We start from the raw sequence: 8,660 nt of genomic DNA on the forward strand, positions 1-8,660 counted from the left end.
GACTATTCCAAAGCTCGCCTGGCCAGCCTCTTAGTATCCACTGTTATGAATACGAGATTTTTATAGATGATTATGTTTTGAGCTGTCTCTTTAATTCAAGGAAAAATGGAGGTATGAAGAGTGTCACATGATCTGCTATGAGTTCTACTCAACAACAAGCCCGGCTTGGTTCCCTTGAAGACAAAGGGGCCCAGATCAGATGCTACTGAAATGTACATTCTGTATTTCATACCTGAAAACAAAGGCAAGAACAGCTGGGATGACTATGGATAGACGTTTGATCTCCGGGTTTTTGGACAGAAAGGGAAAGAGGGAGAGGGAGAGAGAAAGCAAGCTACCAGGTGAAATGTGGGAGGGAGGACAGTCCCCAGTCAAAGATGCTCACCCCACAACACTCTAAAGTCTCTGAAGATTTGCCCTGGTGAGGCCAGGAGGAGAAATTAACAGAATGAACTTTACTGCTGGTCGGGAATTCTCTTGAAAACTGAGGAAAGCACCTTTCAATGGTCATTTGATTTACAATTCGGCGAAATGAGGAGATGTAAACCCATTGGAAGCTAGGAATGGCTGTGGACTGTTTCCTATAAAGACTGTAATCCTGTGGAGAGTGTGCTGTAGAGTATATTACAGCATGGGGTTATCAGTCATGTTAAGACATTAATGAGGGCTTTCTTTTCTGTAGTTTAGAGTTTTGGTTACTCACTAGGTAACGTTTACTTAATAAAAACAAAAAACTACTGCGGATGCTGGAAATCCAAAACAAAAACAGAATTACCTGGAAAAACTCAGCAGGTCTGGCAGCATCGGTGGAGAAGAAAAGAGTTGACGTTTCGAGTCCACATGACCCTTCAACAGAACTGAGTGTAGTTAGGAGAGGGTGAAATATAAGCTGGTTTAAGGTGGGGTGGGGGGAGAGAAATTGGTGGGGGGGGGGGGGGGGGGGGGTGGTTGTAGGGACAAGCAAGCAGTGATAGGAGCAGATAATCAAAAGATGTCACAGACAAAAGGATCAAAGAGGTGTTGAAGGTGGTGATATTATCTAAGAAAAGTGCTAATTAAGAATGGATGGCAGGACACTCAAGGTACAGCTCTAGTGGGGGTGGGGTGGAAAGACTGACAAGGTATTAGTTGCAGATTTAAAAATAATGGAAATAGGTGGGGAAAGAAAAATCCAAATAAATTATTGAAAAAAACAAAAGGGAGGGGGAAGAAACGGGGTGGGGATGGGGGAGGGAGTTTAAGATCTAAAGTTGTTGAATTCAATATTCAGCCCGGAAGGCTGTAAAGTGCCTAGTCGGAAGATGAGGTGCTGTTCCTCCAGTTTGCGTTGGGCTTCACTGGAACAATGCAGCAAGCCAAGGACAGACATGTGGGCAAGAGAGCAGGGTGGACTGTTAAAATGGCAAGCGACAGGGAGGTTTGGGTCTTTCTTGCAGACAGACTGCAGGTGTTCTGCAAAGCGGTCGCCCAGTTTGCGTTTGGTCTCTCCAATGTAGAGGAGACCGCATTGGGAGCAACGAATGCAGTAGACTAAGTTAGGGGAAATGCAAGTGAAATGCTGCTTCACTTGAAAGGAGTGTTTGGGCCCTTGGACGGTGAGGAGAGAGGAAGTGAAGGGGCAGGTGTTGCATCTTCTGCGTGGGCATGGAGAGGTGCCATAGGTGGGGGTTGAGGAGTAGGGGGTGATGGAGGAGTGGACCAGGGTGTCCCGGAGGGAACGATCCCTACGGAATGCCGTCGGGGGGGGTGAAGGGAAGATGCCACCACCATCTTCTTAAAAGTTATCCGTCTCTACGGGGATTATGACACTGCCCTCTAAAAACATAAATTCATCCAAAATCAGCTCTGTCTCTTGTTCTCCACAAAATTCTGGCTCCCTCTGGTTCCCCAGTACCGCAAATCTCAAATCCTCCCAACTTCCTTTATCCCAAAATTGGTGGCTGTGCCTTCAACCCTCAAACTGGAATTTCCTCCCTAACCCCTCTGCCTCTGCACTCTCTGTCCTTATAGTCCACCTCTTTGACTAAACTCTTGCTCACCTCTCCCAATATCCCCTTCTTTGACTCGGGGTCCATTTTTCCTGCTGTGAAGCAACATTTTTATAAATGCAAGTGTTATTATTAATGCAATCTAATTATAACTCCCATTCGTAAAATGAAATAGCATTTTTATTCATACTGGGCTTCATTTCTCTAGATATTTATTGGCTCAGCCCTCAGGGATATTAAAGAAGTGAGAGAAATGGGTAACCAATTCAAATCACAATGAGATGCAATTGTTATGAAATCAAAGGTAAGTTATTAAGTATATATGTTTCTTTTTAAAAGTCTGCTTATCTGATGATTACAGTGCAGCTAATTGGATGAAACTCTGATGGCAAGTGGAAGTTAGTTTTATTCACACTCAGTTGACTATTGTGACAGAGAGTGAATAAGCATAGTGGAAGGAAGATAGTAATGCAGAAACACACACAGAATATCTTCAAGAAATGGACAGGTTATTGCAGGAATGCCTATTTCCCTCTGATACTTGTCCACCAACATTTGTACCACTATTATCTTGTTTGGCAGACTGCTGCTAGTCGCAGTGTATGTCCAGCTTACTTCCCTTTGTTGATACCGATAATTGTTTTGCGCCATTGTAGTGCTGATAGGCCAGAAATGTAGTCTACATTCGTAATGCAAGTGAAATTGCAACAGTTATAGTGAATGAAATAAGTGTTGAGAAGGTGCTGAGAATGTTACTGAGTTAAACATAGTTAAACTAGGAAGTCCCAATTAATGTATCTGTGGTGGTACAATAATGTAATTAGGCAGGTATCTTTCACTCTCAAAGATAAATAGAAGTCTACATTGTTCAAGAGGAAGCAGCTATTTTTATGTTGTCCTCAAAGATACAAAACACAGCAACAACTTTGTGGAGCTAATTGCCATTTAAGTTATCGCACATGAGGGTGAATTTTTAGGCCTGTGAGTGGGGGCGGGGCCTTCTCGCTGATGTGTAAAATGAAGCGGGGTGACGTCGGACATGTGTCCCGATGTCACCCTGTGTCATTTACATTTTCAGGTCGGCGGGCGAGAAGCTGAGTCGGCTGCGTGCCCGCCGACCTGTCAACAGCTAGTTAAGGCCCTTAAAGAAGTAATTGAAGTAATCAATGGACCTGCCCGTACAACCTTAAGGTTGGCGGGCAGGCTGGAGCCCAGGTGGGCTTTCAAAAAGACATGAAACCTCATCTATGGGTGGAATGAGGTTTCATGAGGGTTTTAAAAATGTTTATGAAATTTATAAATAAAAATCATTGACATGTCCCAGCTCCTGTGACAGTGTCACATGAGGGGACATGTCAATAATTTTTTTTTTCTCTGTTCAGCACAGTTTTTAAAGTTGAAACGATCTCCCTGAGGCAGCACTTTGCCTCAGGGAAATCTGTGGGCTCTTCCACTCATGCGTGAAAGAGCGCACAGACCTGCTCAGGAAATCGCCCCCCCCCGCCTGCACAGGGAGCACACAGGGCTTCAGGGCGGACGTCACGCTGGGCGGGCCTTAATTGGCCCGCCCACGTAAAATGGCGGTGCGCCCCCAACTGGGGGTGCCAATCAGGAACCCGCCCACACGTGTCTGTTCCCGAACAACCCCCCCCTCCCCCCCCCACCCCCCCATCCCTCCGATGGGGGGATGATCCAGCCGCATGGTGTAGAATTTCAGAGCGGCAACATGTAGGACTTCCGACGTACCCATGTTAATGATTTACTCTTTCCTTAGTTCCATTTCATTCTGCTTTGCTATTTATTTACTATAATTGAAACATTTTCACATATCCTGCCAAAATTATTTTGGGCTTTGTGGGGATTGGTTCTATTCCTATGTCCAGGCTGAAATTAAGTGGTAGCGGACTGAAAATTGAGGTGCACAACTTACCGCCCCTTTCCTGTCTGCTGATACTGCTCTTACCTGACAGCCATGTGGGTGCCTGTTAAAGGATTTGTTGGATAGCCATCGGATACTGTAACCTTGACCAACTTTTCTGTTCCATAGCCCAACATGTTGAGACCACTTCTTGTGTCTTAACTGCTGCTCCAGTTGCGCACAGCCAAATCAGCATGCATTGGGAAACAGACTTAGGAGCTTCTGGCATGTATAGCTTCATCTATGACTGGAGCTTTACTCAGGCTCAGTAGAATAGGGAATAAGAATTTCAATGCTTTGCAATGATAAGTATCCAATAAAATGATTTACTGCAAATCAGCTGCCTAAAAGTGAATAAACTGATTACCAAATGTTGCTACGTTTTTTCCATACTCACCAAGAAATGTGACAACCTGTAGCCTCATCTCTTTGTGTAGGATCAGGAATGGTGATAGTTTTTCTGAAAGGAAAGCATAAAACTGAGAATATCATTGACCAACAGCAATAATGTGATTTTTCATACTAAATGTGCATGATTTCAATAAACACAACTTAGCTGTCGATAATGGGGAATCCTGTGTGTGATGGACTTGGTCTAAAAATCTTCTACTAGCACAAGGAATCAGGTTTTGTAATGCAAACCCAGTAAGCTAACATCTGGAGGTCAAGCTCTTGAGATCCAACTCAAATGCGCATCAGTATAAAAGTGGCTTAAAACATGGAAATTATGAACACATGTCCCTTCCCCCTTCACCTTTCTCCTCTACTTTCCCTTTCCTCCCTCCCCTCTCTTCTCCCTTCCCCCATCAGCTGTCTCCTTTCCCCTGCTTTGCCTTGGTTGAATGCAGCTCCGTGTCTCAGTTGGTCACACACTTGCTTCTGAACCAAGGGGTTCTAGCCCCACATCAGAAGCTTGAATTCCAAATTTATGCTGACATTCCAGTACAGTGCTGACGGTGTGCTACATTGCCAAAGGTGCTGTCTTTTGGATCAGTCTTTAAACTGAAGCACCTTTGGCTCTCTCAGGTGAAAGATCGCATGGTATCATTTGAAGAGGAGCAGGACTTATACTTGGTGTCCTGGCCAATATTTATCCATCAGTTAACATTACTAAAGCGAATTATATTGTTGTTTGTGGGGACTTGCTGTGTGCAATTTGCTACCAAGCTTCCTATATTACAACGGTGATCAAGCTTTAAAATTACTTTATTGGATATAAAGCACTTTGGAACATCCTGAGGTTGTGAAAGGCATTCTATAAAGGCAGGAATTACTTTTTTGACTCAATTATCTCTTTGTCCTTTAACCCTGCTTCACAAGAAAGGTGCCCTCACTCTTGATGCAATGAGAGATTGACTAGTAATAAGATCATGCATCCGTTTCTAATCCCTCTCAACCTTTTCCATTGTAAATTCCCAGATCCAATGTAAGTTTGTTGCACAATGATTACACACCCCACCAGCATGACAAGACACGGGCTGTTTCCATTATAAATGTGGATATAGAAATTTAAAATGAAAGTATTAAAATCAGGGTGGACTGCATGACTTTAAAAGAGAATTAATTTTGAATTTGTTTTTACAGTTAGCCCTTGCCTTTTCCTAATACTTCAACTGAAGACCAGACTTGGTCTTGACTCCCTGGGGTAGATCTTGTCTTTAAGCAATAGTGTAAAATGGGTGATCGTGAACTAACAGCCAGTTTTACAACACACAAGATTTTTATTTCCATTAAAGTCAATGGGAGTGTCAAACATGGACTAAAGGGCTGAACTCCAGAGGTGAGGTGAGAGTGACTGCCCTTGACATCAAGGCAGCTTTTGATTGAGTGGTGGCATCAAGGAGCCCTAGCAAAATTAGGGGAGGTGATGGCATAGTGGTGTCGTTGCTGGACTAATAATCCAGAGACCCAGGGTAATGGTCTGGGGATCCAGGTTCGAATACTGCCATGGCTGGTGGTGGAATTTGAATTCAATAAAAACCTGGAAATTAAAAGTATAATGATGACCTTGAAACCATTGTTGATTGTTGTGAAAACCCATCTGGTTCACTAATGTCCTTTAGGAAAGGAAATCTGCTGTTCTTACCTAGTCTGGCCTACATGTGACTCCAGGCCCACAGCAATGTGGTTGACTCTCAAATGCCCTCTGAACTAGGGACAGGTAATAAATGCTGGCCTGGTAAGTGATGCCCATGTTGCCCATGAATGAATAAAAAAAAAACTGGAGTCAATGGAAATCAGGGGGAAAACTCTCCACTGGTTGGAGTCATATCTAGCAGAAAGGAAGATGGTTGTGATTGTTGGAGGTCAATTATCTCAACTCCAGGACATCACTGGAGGAGTTCTTCAGGGTAGTGTCCTCGGCCCAAACTTCTTCAGCTGCTCCATCAATGACCTTTCGTCCATCATAAGTGCTGAAGATTGCACTATGTTCAGCACCATTCATGACTCCTCAGATACTGAAGCAGTCCATGTCCAAGTGCAGCAAGACCTGGACAATATTCAGGCTTGGGTTGACAAGTGGCAAGCAATACAAGGACCAGGCAATGATCATCCCTATCTAACCATTGACCCTTGACATTCAATGGAATTACAACTGCTGAATCCCCCAATATCAATATTCTGGGGGTTACCATTGACCAGAAACTGAACTGGGCGAACCATATAAATACTATGGCTTTAAGATCATGTCAGAGGCTAGGAATCCTGTGGCAAGTAATTCCTCTCCTGATTCCCCAAAGCCTGTCCATCATCTACAAGAACAAGTCAGGAGTGTGATGAAATACTCTCCACTTGCCTGGATGAGTGCAGCTCCAACAGCACTCAAGAAGCTCGACACCATCCAGGACAAAGCAGCCCACTTGATTGGCACTCCCTCCACCACCGACGCATAGTGGCAGCAGTGTGTACCATCTACAAGATGCACTGCAGGAATTCACCAAGGCTTCTTAGACAGCAGCTTCAAAACCCATGTTACCATCCAGAAGGACAAGGGCAGCAGATCTATGGGAACACCACTTCCTGGAAGTTCCCTTCCAAGCCACTCACCATCCTGACTTGGAAATGCATCGCCATTCCTTCACTGTTGCTGGGTCAAAATCCTGGAACTCCCTCCCTAACAGCGCTGTGGGTGCACCTACACTACGTGGACTGCAGCTGTTCAAGAAGGCAGCTCACCACTACCTTCTCAATGGTAATTAGGGATGGGCAATAAATACTGGCCTAGCCAGCGATGCCCACCTCCCATGAATGAAAAAATGAAATCAGAATCCTGACTCTAGTGCACAAGTTAAGATCTACCTGCCTCCATGTGGAGATTGAATAATATTTGTAATCATTTTAGAACTGTACCTCCAGTATGTATTTCCTATGCATCTCACTGAATCTTAATTAAAAATATTCAAAATTCCTAAGAATTTTTGCTTTATGCTGGCAGCTGATTGGTGTGTATCAAAAGGTCTTTCAGCTGATTGGCTCCTCTATAAATGTTGCTTTCTAAAGTGTTTCCAGAATACTTTACAAAATATGTTCCGCTGCCATCTTTATTTCTTTAGCAACTACAACGTTTATCGTGATAAGTATTGTCTCTAATACAATAAATTCAATACATTGTTTCACAATAACATGATATTATTAAATTCTGCATCTTTGAGTGCTTTCAAAAGCCTAAGGCATGAGTTCATCCATGACATTGTGGGCCGTGGACAAATTTATTGCAAGTTTTCATATGATTCTCCACAGTTAATCTGTGTAGTAGCAGGGCACCTCAATCCTCAGTAATTGCTAGTAATTATAACTGTTCTTCACAAAACCTAAAGCATGAACTTTGGAACATTTTTGAAACAAGTGTTGACAGTAAAACTATCTTCAGTGGTTCGTTTTTAGTCAAGGAAATAGGGTGAGATATCAAAAGAGACAGAGGGACAGACTAAGACATTTTTAACATAAACGCAGAAAAATATAGATGTTAGAATTTATGATATACAAAACTTACCCATGAATTTGTTCAAGCAATATTAAAAATCCCTGCTCTTCTATCGGAGCCCATGGCTTGAGTTGGAAATATCCAGGCACTCTTTTGGTAAAGAAAGAAATAGCAATGTTTTTAGAAGTGGTAAATTATTACCATTACAATTGTTACAACTGTGAAGCTGTATCAGTAATGTGTACTCAGTGACAGTTATCTCAGCTTGCTGGTTGCCAATAAAAGACAAAGTGCTGCCCCATTAAGGCTGCAACGGATCCAAGCTAAATGTCACACACATACATGTTGTGGGAGATCTTATGATGGTTTATGTGTTTATTTTTAAGCATTGCAAATTTAATATATTTTAAATAATCTGTTACCTGATATCTAAGAATCATTTGTGAACAGTTCTCTGTTTATTTCATTGTTGGAAACCCATTTTATCCACTGCAATTTTTAAATGGTTGATTTATTTACCATCTTGTGTCTGGATGACCATTAATGGACTATTGGTTGATATAGCCCAGGGAATGACAGATCACACCAAAACTGCGATAAAGACTTATCAACAAATCGTTTCTACCAGAACCAGTTTCCTTTTATTCTTTTCCTTGATACTGATGTTTTTAGAGAAAGCAAAGGATATTTTTAATCAATAATGATATTAAAAATACAGAGATGCTGTGACTGACACATGCACAATTAGCTGGGTCCACACGATAATTGAACAAACCCCCTCAAATCCACTCGCTGTGGTTTGCAGATGCTGGATCGAAGCCGGAGGTCG

At 42.7% G+C, this 8,660-nt stretch overlaps 1 long non-coding RNA gene across 1 annotated transcript; it reads right to left on the reverse strand.

Moving 5' to 3' along the window:
• Positions 1–4,041: 4,041 nt before the first annotated feature.
• Positions 4,042–7,984, reverse strand: LOC144687399 (uncharacterized). The gene is made up of 3 exons (XR_013578132.1): positions 7,901–7,984; positions 4,304–4,366; positions 4,042–4,170 (listed from the first exon to the last, which is right to left on the reverse strand). It is a non-coding gene; the product is annotated as an uncharacterized LOC144687399 (long non-coding RNA).
• Positions 7,985–8,660: the final 676 nt, after the last annotated feature.

The sequence above is a fragment of the Cetorhinus maximus genome, chromosome 12 (assembly GCF_964194155.1).
Source record: "Cetorhinus maximus chromosome 12, sCetMax3.hap1.1, whole genome shotgun sequence".
NCBI lineage: Eukaryota > Metazoa > Chordata > Chondrichthyes > Lamniformes > Cetorhinidae > Cetorhinus > Cetorhinus maximus.